Source organism: Lissotriton vulgaris, unplaced genomic scaffold (genome assembly GCF_964263255.1).
Source record: "Lissotriton vulgaris unplaced genomic scaffold, aLisVul1.2 SCAFFOLD_2649, whole genome shotgun sequence".
Lineage (NCBI taxonomy): Eukaryota > Metazoa > Chordata > Amphibia > Caudata > Salamandridae > Lissotriton > Lissotriton vulgaris.
Genome location: NW_028242319.1, coordinates 23,533 through 48,645, shown reverse-complemented (window position 1 = coordinate 48,645; position 25,113 = coordinate 23,533). Strand labels below are relative to the sequence as shown.

The following is a 25,113-nucleotide window of genomic DNA, read 5'->3' as shown; positions in this document are numbered from 1 at the left end:
TATTATACTCTAGTTGTATACACAAGTAATTCTCTTTGTTAATTGAGTAAATATTCACTTTTCATGAGGTAATCAGCCCAGAAACTTTGAGAAACTCCCCTTGTGCAATACTGCAGTATTTTGAAAACTTGCTTTAAAGCTTCAAATTAAATTTCATAGAACATAATTACAACTCTAAAGCCATAACCTTCCATTCCAGCTTTCCCTCATTATTAGCTACTTAATTTTCTACATTCAAATCAGTGGAAGAAGAAGGTGAGGAAAAAAAGAACAGATCCAAGCATCAAAACTACTAGGGAAGTGAATTCTTCATAACATATATCCTTATATCTTGACACCTTTCAATGTGTCCATGCACAGGAGGGACACTGCAAAATGGTTTAAAGAATTTGATTGGCAATTCAGCATTAAAGTGACCATCTGGCACAACTAAAACCTCAATGTCAAATCTCTACCGTCGCTAGAATCCTCTTAAAAGGTATGTATGATGTTAGAACGCGCGCGTTACCACGACCTACTATTACAACGAGGTCGTAACAACGAAAGTTTTTACCACGCATTGCGCTGGGGGGGCGCAAAATTAAATAATTTAATTTACTATTCCAACACCAGTCCCCGTGGATAGGAGGGAAGGTGTTGGGATAGTAAATTAAATCATTTCCTATCCTTGAGCGCCCCCCAGCGCAATGCGTGGTAACAACTTTCGTTGTTACGACCGCGTTGTAATGGTAGGTCGTGGTAACGCGCGCGTTGTAAGCGTTGCATACCTCAAAAAAGGATTTAACTAGATCAACTGCAGAAACTAGTGGAACATCACATCTATTTTATGACCACTAAAAACGATTCAAATTAATGAAGCTGACAGAAAACAAAGTAACCGGTATCAAAGACCGCATTATAATGAGCCTTGATAAAGACTACCAGACAGTATTAATTTGGCTAGACATTTATTTTGCATTCATCATGGTACACCACGGTACCTTACTTCAAAGACTGTGTATGGATGTGAATCATAGCCGCAGCTTTGGATATGGATTTTAATTGATTGTTTCTCTGCATGCACAGGCAGCAAATAAAGATATGGTTTATGTCGAACCAAGTTTTTTATATATGAGTGTGTGACTTTAGTTGCACTTTTATACAGACCGCCCATTTTGCCCATTATGAGGCATTCTGGGTTTGTAGTTTCTCTACCATTGCTTAAAGAACGTCACTTCATTGAAATTATGTGCATACAATATACTAATGATAATGTGAGCCTTATATATGTAGTTGATCATGCATATATACACTGCCATTGAGAATGAATGCGTATGTACACATAATTCGATTTCCAGTTTGCCAGCAGTTTCTATCAGTGATGGCTTCGTGTCATTATTTCCTACTGACTTAATTGATATATATACATACAATTCTCTTGCAAACCGGCTGAGTGCCATAGAAAATATATCAAGCGAGTCCATTTATACATCCAAATCATAATTTTCAACCCTATAATAGTTCCATTCCTGCAAACATGACTCATTATATTAGAATGCAGTGTCCATACAACCAGCAAGTATTACTCTATAACCCACTTCTAGTTATCAACCCATATCTTTCGTAAACTGGCTCAGTGCCATGAGTCATGGAAAAGTTCCTTAGAGGTACGATATGGCATAGAAAAATTCCTACATTTGATTATACCTGCCAGCATTTCTAATCATTTGGCACAGAAGGCACCCACTATTTTAGTTCTAGTCCCAATGGATACCTGGATGGACTTATGTCTGTGTGGTTGCCAGTCCATGGAAGATTTTTGAGAGCTGTCTTTTCATTTTTGTGGCCTTCTAATGACTTTAAAGATGAACAAATAGCTCCTCGTCGGCGCTTAGACCTTGTGGATGCTTGGTTCTGAAGCATATTATCATACGAGTCTCCAGCCGTCTTAGTTTCTGTGTCCTGTCTCCACTTCTTTTTTGGGGGGGAAGATGTGCAACCCCAAAATAACTCATGTTTTACATGTATATCCAGGGTGGATGTCTAGGTGTTTAGCTTTAGCATAGTTGGTGTCCTTATTTTGTACAACTCAGACATGCTTTAGTATCCTCTTCTTTATGGGACAGATGGTGCTGCCTATGTATCTTAGACCACAATCGCATTCGATCATGTATATGACATAGCTGGTTTCACATGTGTTTTTATGGCTGATGATAAAGGATTTTCCTCTAAAGTCCACCAATTGTTTCATGTTTCTTCCGATGGCTGATATTGAATGTCAAAAGTGCGGCCTTCGACACTGTCAACCACCAGGTTTTAATCCAGCGCCTGGGAAATATCGGAGTGAAGGGCAGGGCTCTGAGATGGCTTTCGTCATTTCTTAGCCACCGTTCCTTTCAAGTCTGGGAGAATGACAGCCGCTCCTCTGCTATTCGCCTCCGGTGTGGAGTGACTCAGGGCTCGTCACTAAGTCCCACGTTATTTAACGTCTACATGTCCCCACTGGAGGAGGTGGTCATCCCGTTTGGAGTGACGATCATCAGCTACGCTGATGATACCCAGCTGGTGGTAACCCTCTCCCACCCCAATCAAGAACCCTCCAACCTCCACAGCTGTCTCTCCGAAATACATGGTTGGATGAACAACTCAGCACTTAAACTTAATGGGTCTAAGACTGAAATTCTGCTTCTTGGACAAAAAGGGCCCTCCCTGCCTCCCAACATCTGGCCCGCCTGTCTAGGTGAACCCCCGGTCCCCAAAAGGTCAAGAGCCTGGGAATATGGCTGGAGAAAGACCTGACCTTCAGAACCCAGGCAAAAAAAACGGCGGGTACTTGTTTTGGACTCCTTAGGTCATGTAGGAAAGTGCTCCCCCAGCTGCCCCCCAACTCCCGGAAGCTGTTGATCCAAGGCCTTATTCTGTCCAGGCTGAACTACAGTAATGCCATCTACCTAGGAGCACCCGAAGCTACTTTCAACACCCTACAGAAAATCCAGAATGCCGCTGCCCGGCTGCTCACTGACACTCCGGCCAGAACATCAGCAAAGCTGGCCTTGAAGCAACTTCACTGGCTGCCAGTCAGAGAAAGAGTGGTGTATAAGGCTCTCTGCCTGGCACTTAAACTCCTCCATAATAAAGGCCCTCCCATCCTTAAAAACTGTATCACTCCCTACAAACCTACCAGATCACTCCGGTCAGACCACGAGAACCTCATCGTAGTACACAGAGTGAAAAAAGCCCGTGCAGGTGGACGTCGCTTTTCTGTGAACACGGCGAAGCACTGGAATTCTCTTCCCCGGAAATTGAGAACAGAACCAAACCTCCTTCACTTCAGGAAATCTTTGAAAACTCTTCTTTTTCCCTGATCTTTTTGAACATTCTTGACTTCCGCCTCCTTTCAACTTACTAGGTCCAGCGCTGGGATGCTCAAGGGTTACTACGCGCTCTACAAAAACCTTAAATAAACCTTAAATAAAAAAGGCTTTCAGTTGGTGACCATCAATGTGATCTCACTATACACTTGTATAAGCCATGAGATGGGTCTGAAAGCAACAAGATCTTTCCTATCCCAAAGAAATATTGAATTCCTAAAGCATTTGGAATTAATGCTAGAAATGATGGAATTATGCCTGAGAAATAAACTTGTAGACATGTTAATTCTTAAGGCTGCGAGCTGGTGCAGGAGTAAAGTGCTTGTGTGAAGAGGAGAGCATGTGCACGGCTAGTGGTAGAGTGAAATGCTTTTATAAGGAGGAGGACTTATGCTGAGTACTGTAATGATACACAGTTGAGAGTGATTTCTTTGCTGTAATGCTATACTGGTGGGTTCCCTGGTGCCAAGTCCAGTGGTTTAGGCAGTGGGAATGGGTTGCTAGATGGGGCATCAGCCGGCCCTTTTTAATTGTTTTTAGCACAATACAAAAAACATACAACTCAAAAGAAAACTGGGGCTGGCAGTTTTGTATTGGATGAGAAGGTAACCCCCTTAAAGCCTTGTCAACTCCCTGGAGATATTTTACTGTTTGAGAGATTGCTCGTGGGTCTCCGTAGTTTAGGCAGGCTAGTATGGCTTGTTTACAGAAATACACCCTAGTCTGAATCCAAAAAGGCTTCAGCCAACAACCGCGAAGGCTTACCATGGACCTGCGAAGGCAGATTATATGGAGTGTGTTCTCCGTTTAGTGACCGCACAGCCTACAGACGGCTTCTCCTTTTGTCCTTAACCATTGGGCCACATCTGTGTGTGAAGGAGGTGTTTCAAAAAGTTCCCTTTTATTCTACAGCTGAATGCCTCGACCAGGTATTGCTGCGGCTTTAACAAGGTATAGCTGTTTAGCGGCATCCAAGCATGAGCACGCTTCTCAAGTGATGCCCAGTCTTCTAGGGATGATGCCCTTTGTTGACAACTTTTTTGAAGACTTCAAGGCTGGGTAAGGAGGATCACAGCTGTGCTAGTACAAGTGAGTCCATTGATCTTTAGAAGTAGTCTCTGGCTGTGGAGTGAGATTTGTTGGTTATTTCTAGCCAGACATGATAGTTTATGGTGTTTTCATTGGCGGGGCTGAGCCTATAGCATATACTGATGAAGACAGTTTAATTAGTCCAAATTTCAGCCTGATTTGAGAAGGTGTAGTGTGTCTGGCCAGTTGAGAATTTCCCTGTAGATTCTTACAGTGGTACTGTCCGGGATTTTTGAGTGCCTGCCCCAAAGGGCTCCCCTTCCGTATGACTGGGTGGGCCTCACCTTTGCCCTTGCTGTTTCTAAGATGGGGCTGTATGAAAGTCCATTCAGATTTCTGAATAAAACCCTTAACCCTGCTGCCAGTGCAAGCCCTTTCCTTTTTGTCTCCTCTTTTTGTGGCTTGAAGCTCCACTTGTTGTCAAATGTAAGCCAGAGGTACTTATAGTCGCTGACTACGTTAACCTTGGTGGAGACTAAAAACCAGCTGAGTTTTTCTTGAGCAGTTCATGATTTTGGTTTTCTTTGGTAACTGAACTCTACAGACTCCTCAACCTCACCGATTCCAACAAAATGTCACTAACCACATAGAGGCCACTCACGGCGCAGACAACTGTCACAATAAAGAGCTCCATACACTTGGGAGCACCAACGGATCCGTGCCCCCACCGCATGTTTAACCTGGGGAACAGTACCATCAGCAAGGTACAAGGTCCACAAAGGGAGGAGGCAATGGAGGTCCTGTAGGCCCCCATTGTTTCCTCTCCTCAGAGGTTGACATGGAGGACGAACCGCCATGTAAACCCGGGAGGAGAGGAAACTTGTAATATGCTGGGCGGGACCACGGCGGTAACGCCAAGCATATTGCGGCCTCTGACCACCATGCCACCTCTAGGTAACAGAGGTTTCCCGACGGCAGTGGCGGTCCCAGGGCGGTCCGACCACCCAACTCAAATGGGGCGGTTGGATTGCCGGTGCTTCGGTGGCTGGACTGCCACCACCGTGCTACCACGAGTCTGGCGGTCCTCTGAGTTCCAGATTCGTAATCCGGCTCAAAGTGCCCTCCTCCCACCTTACACCTTGTACCCCCAAAAACGTCATCTGCAGCATCACACAAGGATCCTCACTAAGTCCAACCCTAGTCAACACATACCTGGCCCACCTGTCCACCCTGGTCAGATCCTACTGCATTAACTCATCTCCTATATGGATGACACTCCGCTCATCCTCTCCCTATCCGCAGACCCCACTAACATCAAATCAACAGGTGCATCCTTAAAGCAGAACAGAGTCCTCAAACTAAACAATGACAAAACTGAAGTACTCCTCTTCAGGCGCAGCAACTCCCAATGGGATGATTCCTGGTGGCCAACGAAACTCAGCCTCTTACCCACACCCAAAGAGCACTCAAACCTCGAGATCATACTCAATAGCAGGTTCACGTTTAGGAAGTAGATAAATGCTGGTTTGTCCTCCTGCTTTCTCACCTTGCGCATGCTCAGGAAAATGTTCAAGTGGCTCCCCGGCAGCATCAGATGCACTGTCATCCAGGCCCTCATCACCAGCCGTTTGGACTATGGCAACTCCCTCTATGTGAGAATCACCTCACAACTACTAAACAGACTTCAGACCATCCAGAACACTGCAGTCAGGCTCATCCTCGACCTCCCGAGATGGAAACACATTATACCCCACCTCATGGTGAACTTCCACCAACCCACCCAAAAACTATGCTCTGCATCCCTCTGCTTGGCCCATATGCTCTGCATTTACAGGATTAGCGGCTGCACCTTCTTGCACCTGGCAGTCAAGTCCTGGAATGACTTCCCCCTCCAACTGTGAACAGCCCCCACCCTACAGGAATTCAGGAAGGGCCTAAAAACCTGGCTTTTTGACTAAACCATCTGAGCAGATATGCAGTGCGACAGTTATGAGTTACAACACGAGCGAGTTCTAGCTCCTGAGGGTGCTGTTCGCTCTGGTCTTTCACCTGTTTTGAAGGATTGAATAGCTGTAGTAGAGGTAAATGTGTACTCTTCAAGGAGTTTTTTTGGAAATACTGAAAGATCATAGCTGGAGGAGTGTTGCCTTGGTAGCGACCATTGAGGGCCCTAAAGCCCAGATGTTCCATTTAACTTAGCTAATTGAGACCATTTGAGAAACTCCTCCCTGCCTCGATTGTTGCTTGTGTTGGGATGTCCCACTGGTGCTCCTGTGCCTCAGTGATTTTGTTCTTTGGTGAGTGGCCTTGCAAGTACGTGTTGAAGTTGCCTGTTACTATTATGGTCATGAACTTCGAGTGGGACACCTCTACTTTGATGAGATTTTCATACAGCTTTTTTTGATTCTCTGAGTGGTGATTATGACTGGGTGGCACATAAATGTTTATTAAAGTCATTGTGGTGGCTTTGCCCCCCACTTCCATTCTTAAGTGCAGTATTTGGAGGTTGTCCAAGTCTGTTTACTGCATCTTGCTTTGATAGTAGTTGAAGGCGCAGATTGTAGGAGCCCCCTGCTGTGACTACATTTTGCCTCCTTAGTTGCTGGGACTACGTTGTGTGACAAGACCAAGATTGCAACTGGATCCTGTGCCCATGTCTCCTGAAAGGCAGGCACTGCGAAGGATTCGAAAATGCTTAGAAGATCCTGGTCACCAATCTTGCTTGCTAGGCCCAGTTCCAAGAGCAGAGTCGTGGGGGTGGATGGTCAGGATTTTTGGTGTCTGCTTGTGCTGCTTTGGGTACCGTTACAGATTTAGGCATGTTCATTGACCTTTCCCTATGATGAATCATGTAGTGGAGTAAGGGGACTTTTTCAGTTGCGTTTTCCTTGTTCGATGGGGTTTCCCCCTTTGCATTTTTTGAGATTGAGTGGGGCTGCTGTGGTGGCCTCAATTTCCCTTTCTGACGGCCTGGAGCCCTCCTCAGTGCATACAGGTGCCTGGGTTCTTGATATTTTTCCACAATTATGCACCATGCCAAAAAGTATTTGCTTTTGCTCTGTACCGTGTCGGCCATATCCAATGAGCCCCAAGTGGCCTTTGTTAAATCTCTCTGGTACCCTTGATCCGTGTTTACAAATTGGATGAATTTGATGTCCTAGGAGGTTGCCCCGTCAAGCGCTGGAATCTTATTCAGCAATATTATGATGTTTCCTCCGTTGAGGATGTCGTCAGCTCCTGTTGAGTGGTAAAGCGGATGAAACAGAGTAACACTTTGTCCTCATTTTAGGGAGCGCTCAAATGGAGCCGGTGCTCGATGTTCCCATGTCTGGTGCCGTCAGCCGTTCTGATCTGTTTTGAATAGTTCTTTTTAACACTAGGTCCCTGTTGCAGGGCTGGTCCCCGGAAGGGTTACTGCACATCTTCAGTAATGGGATTAACATGCCACTGGTCTCCCCATCCAGGCTCTTTTCAGCCATGATGACTAATGGGTGGTTGTGGGTATTAGGTGGCCCTTTCCTTAGATTATGGGCCTACGAGGTGGGGGGGCAGAGGGGGGGGTACCAGTCTCAGGGTGCATTGTATGGAATTGATCTGCACATGGCGGCCTGGCTTCTTGGCCCACTTTGTGAGGGGATGGTTTATCCTTAATGGTGTAATCCGTTGTTGCCCTGTTCCTCAGGGAGTGTCTTCCCTTTGCCCTTTTGGTGTCAAAGCTGTGTTTCCAAAGATGACCGTTTCCTCAGCCAGTTAGTTTTAGGGAAGTTCTTGTCTGTTGATTTCCTTTTCTGGCACCGTTTTGGTCTTGCTCCCACTCCGGCTGTGGTTGTGGCAGCTGGTAGAATGTTTTAGGGAGGTTCATTCAAGTTGTGTTGGCATGACCTAGTTAGTAGTGCCAATATTTTCTTTTTTTTCTGTGTTGTTAGGCTGCCTCTGGCCCAATTGCTGTGGTCACTTATGGAGCGCCGGGGGTTGATTGCGAGCAGAGTGAAGTGGGGCCATTCGCGGGGAGCTGGGTGGAACGGTGTTGATATTTAGCTCGGGCTGTTTTAGTGCTTGTCTGACTCCGTTTCGCAAGGGATGGCCCGGTGGGAGAGGATTCTGCTTGGTTGTTTGAGGCTTGAGGACATCCTTCAGGTTGTCACAGAGGGTATCTAAGGTGCTGAGTAATGTGCTCAGTTTCTCGAGTGGAGGAGCAAGGGCACCTGAGGGTTAGCTCCCTTGAGTCCTTTTGAGCCCTTTTAATGAGGCTGTTTAGGTCGGCGTTGTTGCCATCAGTCCCTGCCACATGCTTGTTTGCTGAATGGTAAGCCATGGAGGGCTGGTCTCCTTTGTCTGGGGAATTGTGCCTTTCTGCAGCTTACCCTGATTTAGGGGTTTTGGCCAGGGGTTAGGTTTTCACTGGTGTAGCTTCGTTGTCGTCTTCTGTGTTGTTTGAGGCAAACATCTCATCCCACTCTTCCTGAGTTAAGTAGGAGAGTTCCATATGCTCCATGGGCTACAGAAGCGTTGCCAAGATTCTACCTTATAGACCCGTCCTTTTTCTGCTTGGTAAGTTGTTCGCTTACTCAACTGGAGACCAGCAGTCCTTGGTGTCTGGGTCGTTGGTTCATTTAATGCTGCTGATGCTACTTATCCAGGTGGGTATTGACTTGGCGTGAGGCTTGGAGTAGAGCATTGTTCTCCTCCACTAGTTTGCTAGCATCCTTGGGATCTCTGCTAGATTCATACCAACCCGAGCTGTTTGGATTGGAGGTTAAGTCGATGATCTCCTCCTGCACCAAGTGCCTGCTAGCTAGATTTGTTGGGCTCACTGAGCATCTCTTGTCTGCCTTGTTCATGTCGCAGTGACAGTCCAAGCGTGGGATGTGGAGGTTGGAGGTTAGGTCGATGATCTCTTCCATCACGAATGCCCGAATATCAGAAATTGCTGGACTTACTCTGTGTCTATGTTGCTGTGATGGTCTGAGTGTCGAATATGGTAGTTGGAGGACTCATCATGAGTGTGATTGGATGCGGAGACCATGTCCATGTCTAACATTTGGGGCGGGAGCCTGGTGCGAATGACTATGGCTGGTGTTAGGGGGGCTGGTAGACCCATACAGTAAGTTGTATTCGAGAAAGCCGTTCTAGGTAGAAGAGGAAAAAAATTCCGAAGAGCCACAAGGGTGCCAAAGCACCGCAGGTACTTTTTTTTATGTGGGCCTCAAATTTTAAGTCTTCCCCAAACCACACCCCGAGATTTTTTGCCGGGTTACCCACGGAGCTAGGGAAGGGAGAGTCCATGGGCCACAAGGATTCTCTAACATGTTAAGTAAACTGCCCATACAGTAAGATTTCGGTTTTATTTTCATTGCACTTTAACTGGGCAGAAGCCAACCAAGTAACAAGCATTTACAATGCAATGGTTTTGCCTTTGTTAAAGTTAGAGCTATTGGCATTGCTCTTGACATTATTTTTATTTGTTTTTTTTAAACAAATAAATGGCATTGTGATTTACAATGCCAATAGCTTAATCTCTCGCAAATGACACACACAAACACCCACAGAGAGCCCCCCCACACACACACACAGAGCCCACCCCACACACACACCCACACAGAGCCCCCCCACACACACCCACACACAGCCACACACACCCAGATCCACACACACACACCCACACACCCAGAGCCACACACACACACACACACACCCAGAGCCACACACACCCACACACCCAGAGCCACACACCCAGAGCCACACACACCCACACTCCCAGAGCCACACACACCCAGAACAACCAAGGTCAGCCTCTTGTGCTAAAGAAATGGCCAGGAAGGACACAATTTCAGATTCTCGCGTTTGTAACTTATTTACAGAGGTCCCATTTGCTGTGTTTACTTATGTCTTCACCTTCTGTTTTGTGACAAGCAAGTGGCAGATTAAATGATTATTAATGGTCCTTCTTAACTTTAATCAGTCTGGCGCCAGCACGCTCCCCCCCACACACAGCCACACAGAGCCCCCCCACACACACCCACCCAGAGCCACACACACCCAGATCCACACACACACCCACACACCCAGAGCCACACACACACACACCCAGAGCCACACACACCCACACACCCAGAGCCACACACACCCACACACCCAGAACAACCAAGGTCAGCCTCTTGTGCTAAAGAAATGGCCAGGAAGACACAATTTCAGATTCTCGCGTTTGTAACTTATTTACAGAGGTCCCATTTGCTGAGTTTACTTATCATGCCTTCACCTTCTGTTTTGTGACAAGCAAGTGGCAGATTAAATGATTATTAATGGTCCTTCTTAACTTTAATGAGTCTGGCGCCAGCACGCTCAAGCTGGTACAGTTGGTACTTCACTACACTCCTGTCATCACATGCTAGATCAACCAGGTACAAAGGAAATCTATTACTAGAAGTTAAAACACTTGCTAAAAGGCAGTCTTCACATGCTTAATTCTAAAGATGCTTCCCACTATGATCAGAAGGGGCAAAGATTTTAAGAAAACGTGTGTACTTATACTGTGCATATGTGTATATAATATATACATACAAACACACATACATGCATATACACTTCACAATTGTCCTTTGTAGAGAGCCCCACCAATTTGATCTATGGCTCATTGGATGTTCCCCTCCCCCTTTAAAATCATTTGCCTATTTGCTGTGACTAAACACACAATTCCTTCTGTCTCTCCAAGTGGACAACGGAGGCTGTGTTATTGGCATGGAGACTGAAGTCTAGCCTTCTACATCCGGGTAAGCGCTATCTACACAGCCCTATCCAGGGGTGACGTCATTTTCAGTTTTATTATCTTTTACTGACACTGATCATTTATGTACACTGGCATCTCAAATACGACATTTCTGAGTGCTTGCATATAGACCCCAGTTTAACGGTGCCTGTTCTGTTAATGTCAGAATGATGAAAGGCGGAGTCTGTCCTGCTAGTTGTTACAATGTGTGATACCAAGACCTCTGCAGGGAGCACCTGACCTGCTGAGTTCTTATCGGGGCTCGCTTCCAGTTCAATGGATGCTGACCATGGTCACGGGTTTTAAGCGTCCGTGGCACATGGTACGTTCCAAAGCCCAGAAACAAGGCGCGACAATCGTGGCCACCTGTCCTTGACGACAGCGGAGGTTGTGGTCACTGCAGTCTGTCCACCTGACACAAGTGACCGCAATCATAACCCTGCGCTCTCCCTGGTGACTCCAGGCTCCGCGCCCCGCTGCTTCGGGCACAATGCTCCGTTTTGGTGCGAAGCATTTTTCCCTTGGAGGGTGCCCGTGTGCCATTGTGTTTTGTTTGCCAATAGTTTGCGTGGGCATTGCCTCTGATTTAAAGGGCGCTTTGAGATTAGCATTTCTCCGTGTGTGTGTGTGGAGACAGAAGGTGGGGGAGGAGGAAAGAGAGATAAAGCGCTCAGTAGGGATTCCTCGCTTTTTTCTGAAAGGGGTGGATAGTGCGTGTGTGGGTGTGATCCAGCTGAAGCTAGAGTGCCGGGCTCCAGCAAGACACGGTCTGGACTCCTCCAGGGCTCGGACTGGATTCTGCGCTGGCTGCCCCCTTTCTCTAAGCGCACATTCGTCTTTGGTACAATACATCACTAGGCTATTGCAATCCAAACTGCCAGTGCGTAGCTACTGACAGTGCATCAGGTGCAGTGGCACCAAGGATCAGGGGACTGGGGAGCTCACTCCACCCCAATTACATATTTTATTATACCAAGCCAGGGGATGGGTGTCCTATTCCTTTGGCTTGCATTTGGGACCCTTACTAATCTCTTGCGAACAACGGCAATGTGGCATTGGAAAGAGTAGGCTGTTACTATGACCCAGTGGGGCTCATTTTAATCAACCTGATGAAAGGCTGAGCCTGCACAGGTGGGATTTCAACTCTGAGCTTTCACAAAGTACCTTGCAGCAGGTGCACTAGCCCACTGAGCTACAAAGCCACACACTTGCTACCTGACCTCAGTCTAAACCTGTGTGGGATGTAGTCTGTGGCCAGTCGTCAGTCCAGGAATGAATGCCATTTACAAACGAGCGCGAGCAGATCACGAAACGTTACAACTTACACATCTTCGCGGCGTCGGCCTTGAGGTGGAAATCCCAGTTCCGGGGCAGCCTGAGGGACATCTTCAGGAGACCCTTAGGGAGGATCGTATCCGACATGGGGCAGCAAACTCCAGGATCCGCCTTGCTGCAGTGCTCCTCTATGCACAGGCAGCACCAAAACCCGAGGCTCGCCCGTGCACGATCCCTAGCGCTGTATGAAGCGCTTTAAACAGCCAATGTCGTCCCCGATAGACTGCTCCGTCGCCCGTACATCTGCGGGCCCTGCCGGGAGCTCCTCCGGCTATAGGGACTCAGAAAGGTGCGTTCACCCCACCGGAGGAGCCGGCCTCGAAGCCCGCCCTCACCTCAGCAGGAGGCAGCCTTCCCCTCAGCACTCTTCCTCTTCCGTGCTTCAGCGAGGAAGTGGGTGTCGATAAAACGATGCTTTCGGCGCGCACGTGTCGCAGCTTTTCTTGCTGAGACAAGACCGGTTCTGGGGGATTTCCCAGCCAGGTACAGAACCTCCCAAGAGGAACCAGTGAGGAGACTCGACTGTGTAATTTGCGAGTCACGTTGTGGAGTCCTGGCAGGGCTGACTCAGCCTTTCATCCTTCTGAGGGCCAATAAAGCACCGGTGGCTTTGGTAATTACAGTAACATCTGTTATTGGCAGCCCTTGGAAGTCCGAGTGCGATGTATGCTTTATATAAAGCTCAGTTCCTATGATTATACCATGCGTGCAGGAGCATCGGCGCAAGAACACGAACATGCAGTAAAGTCCATTTTTACTGAACAGCTGCAGGCGTTGTCCACCCCCACAAAGATTTAAAAAACTAGAAGCTCGTGCTTCGTTGTATGTTTTTTCCACTGCTCCGATCATTAAACGTTTCGGAAACATGACCGAAATATGGTTCCGTGACACGCCCACACAAGTGTGTTTACTCTATCTGGGCCCGGAGTCGGAGGGCAATTTCGTTATAATGCACAGCAGATGCTTCCCAAATGAAGGTGAAAACGAGGCTCCGGGGCCGATGGCCGGCGCGGGACAGCTGCAAACATCTGCTGACGTCACTACTTTTCTGGGAACTAAGTCAAGGTACAGAGACGGACGGGGCTTGGAGGAAATGGGACGTGTTCCCTATGGACCGTAACTCTAGGGGCAGGGATAGTCAAGTCTCGTTTGAGGTAAGGCGGTGGCTGGAGAAAATAGCCGACCCTCTCTCGCAAGTCTTCTACCGATGTCACTGACTGCGCACTCACAACATAAACCCCGCCCACCGAAGGCGGGTGGCGGCTCAATGCCGGTCCAGATTCGGGGGCGTTCCCAAGGGCTTTTGGCTGACGTCGCGTGACGTAGCCAAAAGCCAAAAAATCTCGGGAACGCCCCCGAATCTGGTCCGGCATTGACGGACAGGCCCGTCTTCCAATGGCTAGCCTCCATTTATGGAGCTAGCCAATGAAAGACGGGGGCGTTCCTGTCTCCCGTACTATTCTCATCAGGTTTTCGCCTGCGCGAAAAAGATGCGCAGAGCGCATCTTTTCGCCAGGCAAAAGCTAAAAACTGAGGAGAGACAGGTCTGGGCAGAGGCAACATCCAAATCCATAGCAGGCCAGGTGAACAACAGCTGTATGTCATCGGCATAAGCTATTATTTTGGCGCCCAGCTGTTCAGCCAAGACAATCAGAGGTGTCACATATATGTTAACAATAATGGACTTAAAGTTGACCCATGGGGCACCCCGGTGGCAAGAAGCTTAGCCGATGACGCAAAAGGGGGCAACTAGACCTGCTGAGTCCGGAGAGAAAGAAAAGAAGTCAGCCACTCTAGAGCCAGACCAGTGACGCCAATGGCTGATAGACGAGAAAGAAGAAGCTGATGGGGAACCGTGTCGAACGCGGCAGAGAGGTTCAATAATATTAGAGCCGCACTGCCACCTGCGTCCAAACAGTCCCTAATAGCCTCTGAAATTTCCACCAATGCCGATTAGTGCACCAAAGTGTCCACTGTAGGGGCCTGTTTTTGACCCCAGGTTCAAGTCCCGGCGGGTCCACTCAGCTTTTCATCCTTCTGAGTTGGATAAAATGAGTGCCATTGAGTTGGGTAACCATAAACATCTGTTATTCAGCACCAAGATGCCGACGGGTGAACATGCGCCTTTACAAATACACGTTATGTTGTGTTTTTTGTTGAGAATCTGCACATTACAGCTGCAAAACTATAGAATTCACAAGCAGTCTCTCAAAATGAGGTCTAGTTTAATTAGGGGAGCGGGGCACAAAGAAAACGCCAGCTTAATTATATGCAAAGACGCCATTATTGACCCCTGAGAAAGACTTGCATCAGTCAGTCACCACTTGTTCGTGAAGTTAATCAGCAGTAGGTTAGACTATTAACCACATTTGCTCTCAGTGGCTTGCTAGTGTCTCTAGCAGTACAGAAAGTTTAGAGACTGCTCACGGTGTCTGGCATATAAGCAGCGGCAGTCCTCTTAACCAGTTAAGTAGCCGGGTCAGACTTTTCATAGCTTAGCTTTAGAGGGCACGGTGCTTGCCCGCGCCCAAGGCACCACCAAGGGCAGCAGTCTAACACTTCCTCCTCACCCACTGCAATTAGTTCCATGCTGTGTTTTTCCTCTTGCAGGAAAAAGTACAGCCGATAGGAGGCAGGATTTAATGTTTCTTACCTGGCTGAAAATCCAATACTTTGCATCATTGGGTGTTGCAAATTGTTCAAAAACGATATTCCCCACCATTCAGTTCATCCTCAATTGTATACTGTCCGTTCTTTCTCAATTGCTGGCAGATCATGCCACCATCCTTTTTCACAAAGTAAAGTCACTTTTGGCCAAAGGAGCCATCAAGAGGGTACCTGACTCGGTAATTTGCAAGGGTTGTTAATCCTGCTACTTCCTGGCGCCCAAAAAGGATGGAGGGCTCAGGCTTATTTTTAATCATTAAAATCTGGATACCTTCCTACAGACTTGTAGGATATGTTCTACCCTGTGCCAGTCCTGCAGTCTCATGTACACTACAGTCGGTTCATGGTGGATACAGAGCCTATTCAGTTACGCATTTTACCCTTTCAGCTCAACCCTGCTCCTCATGTTTTACAAAGTTGATAGCCGTGGTCACGGCCCATCTTTGCAGTTGGGGTATACCTGTATTCCCATGTCTCGATGACTGGCTGCTCAGGGTGGGTTTGCTGGAGTCAGGTGTAGATTAACCTCTAATGAGGATTGCCCTCTTTCATCTATGGGGTTTTCCGTAGGCAAACCAAAGTCCAATCTGATGCTGACACAGCAGATCCACATCATAGGGGCCATAGTGGACATGGTGGTGTTCCAGGCCTTCCCAACACCGCAATGAGCTTAAGACATTCAGACTATGATCTCGATATTTTGGACTTGGTCCTAGATCTCTTGAGGTTGCTTTTGAGGATTCCTGGTCAGCTAGCCTCATTTATCCTCCTGGTGTGTTGTGCCGATTAGCACTTGTGGGACTTGTAGGTTAGGTTAAACAAAAGTTTATTGGGACACTTGTCCATTAAACATACTAAAACAATGGTGCAACTATACAATATGAAAACATCTAGCACCCCAAATCCCCGATAACAGTATATCCTATTCAGACCCATTCTTAAAATTCAGTTTGATAGCTAATATAAAACGTGAAATTCCAACTTCCCCATCGAAGTAACAGATGTCAGACAACAGCCTTAACGCTTCCATCCTTTGAAATGTTTGGTATTTTTGAAAACAAGGGTCTTAAAACCTTAATACGAGCAGAAATTTCAAAATATCAGTCCACAAGTACGTGAGACAAAGAGTATTTTACATTCATGGAGCATGTACAAAACCCATTACAGTCCCAACAACGCTTCCCCTTTTCTTCGACGACAAAACTGGGCTACACCCTACTACCACTTTTAAAATTTTGTTCCGTAATCTGAAGTTGGGCATCTGGGCCCAATGGGTGAAAAGTCAAGACTACTGCTTGCTGGAATTCCCAGCAGAAGAATGCTTTGGGACACATTCCATCTGCAGTGGAGCACAGGGCCCCTGTACACGTTTCTTCACGTTCTGAGGAATGTCGGGATAGACCTGACCCATGTTATGATAGCCCCGAATTGGGCCAGAGACTGTGTGACACTGACCTGTTCAGACTTACTATTTTCTCTGCAGTCCGTCTACCTCTTCAGGAGGACCTCCTGTTTCAGCAACAGGACTGGTCGGTCCATCACCCGTCTTGCCTTTTTCTCTCCAAGACGTCCATCAAAAGAGGAGTAGAGGCTCTACTGCTTTGACCGGAAGAGAGCCCTCCGTTCAATAGAGCACATGAAGGAGTGTCATCTAGATGATCAGCTGTTTGTTGACTTTGCCAGTGCCAAGAAAGGGAAGACTGTCCAGATGAATCACCCTGTTTATCAAGACATGGCCAAGAGGGAACCCCCTGACTGCCTTCAGGCTCTCTCCACTCAAGGTAAAGATGCCTTGACGACTTTGGTGAGTGCCGTCCCCACCCTTGAAATCTGCCTGTCTGCAACATGGGTGTCCACGCACACATTCACATTCACCAAGCAGTTCTGTTTCGACATTCAAATCTGCAGAGAGTGACATTTTGCCCGCTCAGTTCTGATGGATTTTTTGTTCTGGGTCCACTCTTCAGACACTCCACCTTTCCAGTGGTAGTCTTTGCGTATCCATTCTAAAGGTGAACAATCTGCAGTTGGAAGTGTCCATCAGAAGAACAGGTTACTTACGTTCGGCAAGACTCTTTTTGGTGGATACTCTAATCGCAGATTTCTCACAGTACTCCTTACTTTCATGTTGTTTTTTTCCCCAGTTTTTTAAATAGCATGAACTTGGCCCAAAGGAATTGGAGCACTCTGCATGAGCACCCGTTACATGACACAAGAGCACATTCATTTTTTTTTGTAGCTATGGGGATATTACGTGATTTGCCCACAATTACTGGATGTTGAGCCGACTCCCAGACTGGAACCTGGTTCTCCAGTTCCAAAGTGGGCAGCCTTGGTTGTTACACAACCTCCTCTATGGAGTAGACTCATGGGTTTGTTAAAAAGGTCCGAAGTTGCCTTTATATCAAATACACAGTCACTTTTGGGGCGGCAGGATGCTGTTGCAGAGTCCGCCGGCACCTTCTAGTACAGGGGGACAGTTCCTATATAAAAATCCGGATCCAATCTGGTTCCCGAGATAACTCTAGTGGCGAGGAACCGGCGGTAGGGGGTGTTAGTGAAGGTAAGTAACTTGTTCTTCGAATTCTGTTTTGCAAATAAAACATCTTTCTGCTGTCTCCATCTACTGTCCGAAATCAAGGCTTTTTAGATTATATACCGTCACCATAAATATGCAAATGAAGTGGTTTGACTTTCATTACTTCTTAGCTGATGCTGTAAATTATATCTATCTTACTTGGTTCTGAATCCTTCTTCTGCAAGATGCCCCTCTGTACATTCGTAAGCATGAAGCACTCTTTTAGTTTGCTTGTATGAATTATTGATGTCGTTCCTCCATTCTCTTTTAAGAAAGCTATGCACACTTTTCAAACAATAGTCAGCTAAGCACCGTTAGACTTTTTGGAAATCGGTGCAGCCTCCTTTCCTTTTTTGTGTAATATAAAGTGTGGTTGTGACACGAAATTAAAGCATCCGAGGAGTTACAAAAAGTGAGCTGTTAGCTTGTAACCCAGTTCAGCCACTTTCTGGGTCCTTTGAGGTTACAGCCACTTTCTGGGTCCTTTGATATTGTCCCAATGTGAAGATTTATAATTTGTCCTTTATCTCTTTGTGCATAAATGAGCAATGGGCTCCAGGTCCCAGAGCAGCTAGCAAACTGCTGCCTCTGCAATTTATTAATTGCCCTCTAAGGATCAGGATCAAATCTTCCTCCAGACCGCAGTCCCTCTTTCGGGTCTCCTGTACCATTGTGAGTTACTTGTTCCTCTAACCGCCACAAGCCAGGTATGAATCTCTGCAAGCATGTTTGCCTCTCACCCCATCAATCTGCCTCACTCCTACTGTCCTCACCCCAGACTGAGTCTCTGGCTTTAGTAACACCATGCTTTCACCCGGTGGCCTGCTGTCACTTACACCACTTGCAGTAGAAATATGACACAGAGGCCGGTTGTGTATTAATTCTCCTGCACTACCTCTAATGCCACAGCAGGGCATTACAGACCCACGGACTTGCAAAATCCTGTATTGGAAATTGAAATATCTCAGCATAGACTGTGCTGTGGTCCCAATACGCATAGCCCAAATAATCAGCCAGGCCATCCGATTGTATAAACATATATTAATCCTTCATTAAATATTTTACAACATCGCATTTAGAAATGCGCAGTGTATTAGCAGGCCTAGAAACATATTTGCTGATGGTGTAACCTAGATGCAAACGTAAATATTCAAGGTACTACTTGTTTGGCACTGTAGACTTAATGGTGCTATACAGACTACACCACCTCGGACATTTCACCCATATCTAGACATAATGGTTGCATCCATGTGAACAGCAGGTAATGTCTGCCCTTTAACGGACAATTGGCGTATAAGGGCCCCATTAAAGTGTCTGAAAGCAAGTTGCCTGTGTTATCGACAATAAACCTGTCCTTGAACACAGATAACTTGCATTTAGTATGACAAAATATATAAATTATTGGAGAGCAATTTGACACGCACAGCTGTGTTCTAGACTTAATTAGAAAGGCAGACGTCATCCAGTAATAAGAGTGGTGTAAATATGTTATCCATGCTGTTAATGGATATATTTCTTTCTAGTACAGAAAGATTGATAATCACTATTGAAAGCTCTCCTCCAAGGAGAGAAATAACTCTGAGCAGTTCAAATAACTCTAAATTGCAACCGAAAAAACACATTAGTAAAAGGTTGACAGGATAAGCCATGCAGAAATATATAAAAACAGAAAACCCAACATATCTTCTTCTTGAAATACCCATTTTCCACGCTATTTCCTTTGCATGAATACTCAAACTATGCAAGGATTGATTTTGAAAAGTGAACAGCATCGAAAAATTCTGGTTCCCTAGTAACTCTTTTCAATCTCTGACATTCCGTACGCTTGCCTTTACTTTCCATAGCAACGTATTTGTCATCATCCAGCTTGTTGTGTAGGGATCCGTGTTTCTTGTACTTATATGTGAGTTTACTCGGCAGCACGACAGCGCTTTGTTTGAATAAGAGAAACATGAGGAACCTTTACGGTTGAAGTGACCCCTCCTAACGGTAACTACATCCCCTACTCTGTACTTTAGATTACAAGTTCCAATATTTGACCGATATCTATGTTGAATTGCTTGACTAACTTCCACCACCTTACTTAAGTTTTTCTAAATCAATCTTGTTTCTGTTCATCCATACTTCATTCAACCCAATATCGGGCACTCTACTTTCTACAAGACAAAAGGAGAAATGCCTGTGCTGATATGGGGAGTAGTACACAATACAAAATGGGATTTCTATGAAGTTCCTCGCTTAAACACGTGGAGTGGGGAGGTCCAACATAGAGGTTGCCTCGGTGAGCAATACAAAAAGGGATTTCTATGAAGTTCCTCGCTTAAAAAACTGTAGCGAGGAACTTCATAGAAATCCCTTTTTGTATTGCTCACCGAGGCAACCTCTATGTTGGACCTCCCCACTCCACGTGTAGTGGGAAAACTCCTCTAGTCCCTTCCTTTTGTCGTGAGTAGTACACAATGCCACAATAAATCCCTTATCTCCATCTTCCACTCCAACCGATTGACAAGAGCCAACTTAATTCTCTCTTTGACCACTCTATTCAGACGTTCCACCAAACCATCACTCCTTTGTCAATGTAATAAAAATCTTACATATTTTATTCCACTTTTCCTTAAAAAGTTGTCATACTCCTATGAGACAAACTGGGAACCATTGTCGGGTATTAAGTCTCAGCGATAGATACCCTTTCTATTGAATTTATCTACCATAAACTCAATCACTTTCTTAGAATTTAGCTTTTCAACAAACTTCAGGCAACTTTGTAGCATAATCTATATGACCAGGGTTTATTTAGGTGTGAAATTTAACACCACAATTGAACCTGAAATATCCAATGCTAATTTGGGCCATGGTAACATTGGCACGCATGTAGCCCTAATGGAATATTTGGGGAAGATATTGATTCTTGACACAATGCACACAAACCTAAATCCCTGACTAAGTAGTCTGTCTCTGTCCACCCCAGGCCACCAAAAATCCTCTTGTACACCACCTTTCATGCCCTGATGCAGTGTGACCGGTGTGCCAATTGAGCAATTTTTCATGAAATCCTGCCGGCACAAATAACAAAACAATTATTCTCACCAAACTGTTTTCAAATGATAACTCATTAGCTATATCTCAGCAAATAGATTCTTGGGAGCTGGCCAACCTTTCCAAACATAATCCATAATCAATTTCAAATTGTTATCCATAGTCAATTGTTCCATTTATACAGCTTCCTTCAACGCTCCCTCAAATACATCACTCACCAGACCTACTTCAGTGTCTATACATATCTCTTCTGTATCATCTTCTTCCACATGTTCTTCATTCACTAGGGGGCAAACAAGATGACCCATATGCTGCAAAGTTGTTTGCACCACGTCCATTCTCCTTGCCACTGTAAAGATGGTATCCATGTTGTAGATGGATATTTGTATCTTTATTTCTTGGGTATAAAAACAATGATAATTATTTCTGCAACTTCTCCAAGACTCCCCAGAGAAATTTAGACATTGAAATAGATCTAAATTCAAACAAATGGTACCCATATTATGTTTTCAAAATCCAACCATTCCTAATTTTGTGAGTTAGGAATGGAGTTTTGTGCATTTGAATTTAGATGATCGAAAGGCTATGTGAGGCGGCCCCAGTATTACCAAAACTGATTCAGTTCAGGTATGGGACTGAGTTAAATTAGTTATTTGTTTCTTCTAAACTTGCGTTTGTCCTGGCCATAATATTGTTCAGACCTCTTGGTGAACTGCCCTTTCTCTAATATAGCCAATCACAAACTTTTTCAAGAATGGTATATTTTTCAAGATGCACCCAAGGTTTTATTTCGAAGGTACATGTTCTCCCGATTTTTAAACACTATGTACCAGGGGTGGCTTCCTATTTACATATTCTTGTTGCAAAACAATTTCTATGCTTCTTCGACTGAGCATGTGTTCATGCATCAGTTGTGATTTTGCCTGTAAAGCTAGGGAATTTCTTAAAATTGCTATGTCAGTCATGCGCTTGCACCTAGTCTGGTTGGTTTGGATCAGCTTCCCGAATTTAGCCCGGTGGAAGCCAAGCTCTTTATGGGAGATCTGGGGGATAAAAAAGTATCTAGAATATACCAAACGCTGGTCACCCATTGCGCCTCTTCCCTACTACCGCTGAAACACTCCTGAGAAACAGATATTGGTCCATTGGACGAAGATGACTGGAGGGAGGCCCTGAAATCCCCCCGTGGGGCTGCCATAGCCGTGCGACTCCGGTTCATACAATTCAAATACCTACATAGGGCTTATTACACCAGAGAGAGACTGTGGAAGGCTGTCCTCATTGCTACTCCGGAGTGTCTGCGCTGTGGGACTAAAAGAGGTAGACTATTACATACAGTGTGGTCCTGTGTGGGTCTGACCAGATTCTGGAATGGTGTGTGGAAGTGTTGGGGTGGGACCTCCCCCGTACGCCCAGGCTGGGTCTTCTGCATATCCTGGAGAATGTGGGTGGGAACATCTACAAGCGTCACCTTCTGTTGTTGGGCCTGGTGGTGGCCAAACGGGATCTGGCGAGGGCATGGAAGGTAGAACGGGCTCCTCCGCTGAGCGCCTGGAAAGCGGGCCTGGATTATCTCATGGGGTTAGAGTTACCAGTGTTTGAAGCCAGGGGATGCCCCCTGGAAACATTACAAGATCTGGAAACGGTGGGCAGACTATAGGGGGTTAACCTTGGAGCCCCCAGTTGACTTGGATGATGGACTGCCTACAGATGGGGACCTCAGAGCCTAGATGGGCACTCGATGATTGCTGTACTCTATTCATGTGCTGCAGTTGATGATGATCATGTGCATTGGGTTAGGGTGGGATAAGGGGTGGGTAGTCGGGGCGTTGGGTAGTAGGGGGTTGAGGGGGAGCGGGAGGAGGGCGTTTTGAGCGATTAGGTTTTGTATACACCTTGATATATGTCTGCCATTTGACAGTGTCCTCCGGATTGTGGAGAACTGTATCTATGCTATGCCTAATCAATCAATAAACACAGTTGTGAAAAAAAAAAAAAAAATTGCTATGTCAGTTTCATATACGTGCCCAGATGTGCTGTGATTTCACAGCTGGAAAAGTAGTTATTCAATCACGATACAGTACATGGAAATGTAGGTTGGGCATTTATAAGTAGGCCATGAACTTCCTGCCTTGTTTGTGGATTGCAGGTGTAATGGTAGAACTCAAACCACTACTAGAGGAGAGTTTTTGTGACACAAAACTTGACAGACACTTCTTTTGGGCTTTTTCCTTCACTTTTTGGTGTTACATTTTCACTTTGGTGTTTTATTGTCTTAGGAAAGGATCATTTTGTTGTGATTTGTTTATCTAATGTCTGCTTCTCTGATCTGCTCTCTGTAATACACAAGGGAACAGGAGCATTCACTGTATCGAAGATGTTGCAGAGCATAGATGTGGAGCTATTGTCAAACAGAGCAGATCTTTGGAGTACATGGACCTGAAGAACTACAGTCAGTTGCCCCTTTGGCTTCTCCTACAAAATCATTCTGGGCATTTATTGGTGGATTGTAAGGGGTACTCAAGTTGAATAATAGTAGACCTTTTCTTTGTCTCTATATAACCAATAATATTGTATCCGTTGTCACTCTGTCACTCTATGGAAGAACTTGCAGGCTTATATAACACGTGGGTCCTGTATTTTCATTTTCCAGTTTTCTGACCTCTTAATTTACGTAACAGCTGATGAAAATGTGCTTGGTATGTTTGCTGTACAGTTGTTTCAATTAAGTCTAGTGTTTGAAAGATTTGTTTGCCTCCTAAAATATAGTAATATTACTGCAGCAGTAATGTTATGTTACAGTGATCTGTACAGGGCACAGCTACTCAGTGTGTCCCAGCGCTCAGACTAAGGGCAACCAGCCTCACTACCTAGACTGATGGCATAAAAAGCCACTTTTTCAGTTTCTTCTTGAAAGAAGTGAGCTCGCTGTCTAGATGGAGGTATCTCTGGAGTTTGTTCGAAGTGAGTAGCCTTCGATAGGAGAAGGCTCTACCGCCCACTCTGAGACAGTGGATCCGAGGCACTCTTGCCAAGTGAGTAGCGGAAGATGGCAAAGTCTGCGCTGGGGTATATTCCTACATCCTCTCTCTGAGGTAGTTAGGGTCAGAGTCGTGCAAGGTCTTATGCCTTAAAACCATGACATGAAATGGCACCCTCTTTTTTTACAGGGAGCCATTGAGGAGTCTTCAGATGGGTAGACATGCGACTCCTAGGTGGGAGTTTAAGTAGAAGTCTAGCTGCCAAATTCTGCACCTTCTGGAGTCTATTGAGAAGGTACTCGGGAGGCAGAGATAGAGGGCATTACCATAATCTAGTCTCATCATAATCAGAGCCTGGATAATCTTTTGTGGCTGACTTGAACAGGAGAGGTAAAAAAAAAAATGTGCATACGAAGAGTGCCAAAGCAGGTGTCTGTTAAAGCATGTATCTGTGATTGGAAGGAAAGGTGCTATCAATTTTAATGCCTAGATTATTGACTTAGTTTTGAAGGGCGCCTGGCTGTGGTCATTGTTTGGTCAGCAAGCTCTCAGTAGATTAGGGGGGGGGGCGCCTTTGAAGATCAGTCTGCTTCGTGTCCGGGTTGCATTTCCGTTGGTGCAGGGCCAACCACTGAAAAACACTGATGACCCATTTTGAGATAGGCGCTCCGTCCAGCTCCTCTTCCTTACCACAAGAGAAGAGGAGCTGCGTGTCATCAGCATACAAGATAACTTGAGCCACAAATGACTCTGCCAGTATAGCCGGATGTGTAAGGTAAATGTTAAACAGGTTGGGGTTAGGGCCAATCCCTAGGGTACACTCAAAGTTAGAGTTCTGGCTTGTGAGGGATATGGGTGCAGCCATATTTCTTGAGTTCAATTGCTAAAGAATGAGGTCAGCAATTTCAAGGCAGTGTTTCTGAACCCTATTGCTTGAAGGTGCTCAAGTAGTTTAGAGTGGGGCAAAGTGTCAAAGGCTGCAGTCAGATCCAACAGGATCAGAATGGCCTTGCCTCCCTTTTCAAGTGTGCATCTAACATACTCCACTACTTCCAGAAGCGCGGCCTCCATGCTAAAGTGGGGTCGAAAACCTGATTGGCTGGGATGTAATAGTTTGTTGTCCTCCAAGTAATGGGACAATTGATGGTTAACTTCATTTTACAAAATTTTGGAGAAAGCAGGGAGGAGAGAAATAGGCCTATAGTTTGCCAGTTGCATAGGGTCATCTGAAGGTTTTTTCAACAGAGGAATCACTTTCACCCTTTTTCAGCTTGCTGGGTGCACGCCTGGGTGTTAAATATATTATTTACTAAAGGATTGATGGTCTGGGCAGCGGTCGTTAGCAAGAAGCTAGGACAGGGGTCTAACAGG

At 45.8% G+C, this 25,113-nt stretch overlaps 1 protein-coding gene across 1 annotated transcript in view; it reads left to right on the top strand.

Annotated features, from left to right (window-relative positions):
* Window positions 1-25,113, top strand: part of LOC147668996 (polyphosphatidylinositol phosphatase SYNJ1-like) — a 287,979-nt gene that overhangs the window by 248,554 nt on the left and 14,312 nt on the right. The window lies entirely within an intron of this gene.